This window comes from Mustela nigripes, chromosome 3, assembly GCF_022355385.1.
Source record: "Mustela nigripes isolate SB6536 chromosome 3, MUSNIG.SB6536, whole genome shotgun sequence".
Taxonomy (NCBI): Eukaryota; Metazoa; Chordata; class Mammalia; order Carnivora; family Mustelidae; genus Mustela; species Mustela nigripes.
Genome location: NC_081559.1, coordinates 188,220,713 through 188,221,845, shown reverse-complemented (window position 1 = coordinate 188,221,845; position 1,133 = coordinate 188,220,713).

The following is a 1,133-nucleotide window of genomic DNA, read 5'->3' as shown; positions in this document are numbered from 1 at the left end:
TCCTTTCTGATGGAGGTATAATACTCCATCAGAAAGGATGAATACCCAACTTTTGTAGCAACATGGATGGGACTGGAAAAGATTATGCTGAGTGAAATAAGTCAAGCAGAGAGAGTCAATTATCATATGGTTTCACTTATTTGTGGAGCATAACAAATAACATGGAGGACAAGGGGAGATGGAGAGGAGAAGGGAACTGAGGGAAATTGGAAGGGGAGGTGAACCATGAGAGACTATGGACTCTGAAAAACAACCTGAAGGTTTTGAAGGGGCAGGGAGTGACTAGGAGGTTGGGGGAACCTGGTGGTGGGTATTAAGGAGGGCACAGATCGCATAGAGCACTGGGTGTGGTGCAAAAACAATGAATACTGTTATGCTGAAAAGAAATAAAAAATTTTTTAAAAAAGGGTTAGATGCTTAGCCAACTGAGCCACCCATGTGCCCCAAAATTAGCTTTTTACATGTTAAATTTGAAATGCTTATGAGGCATCTAGTGGAAATGTTTTGTACATGGGTGAGGGTGTAGTTAAGGAGATTCTTAGGGGCTGAAGCTGCATCTCTGTATGTCTTCTACCTATTGATCAATCCTTCAATCAATCAGTTCAACAACATATAAATAACATGAGAAAAAATGATAACCCCAAGTGAGCAAGTATAGAGGGGAAAAAAGAAGACATCCGTGGACTGGTACCCTGTAATGTCCAGCAGTGAGGGAGATGAGGGAACCCCAGCTAGGGAGACTGAGCAGAGCAGTTGATGAGACAGAAGAAAAGCAGGGAGGTCTGATGCTGGGGATGCCAAGTGTGGACCTGGTCTCAAGGAGCAAGGGGTCAACTGGTGGTACCAAGTGCTACTGAGAAGTTGAGCGAGAGAAGGAGTTGACCATGTGGAGGTCATGGTGACCTTGGCAAGGCCAGTCCTGCTGGGATGCTGGTCTGATAGCAGTAACCTTGAGAAAGAGGAGAAGAACAGGGGCTTTGAGTAGAGATGGCCCATGATGACCATTTCAGGTGAGCAATTCTATGCATCTAGTACGTTCACTGTTGGGCAATCATCACCCCATCCACCTCCGGAGCTCTTTTCATCTCGTAAAATGGAAACTGTGTCCCCGTTAAACACTATACATTCCCTCT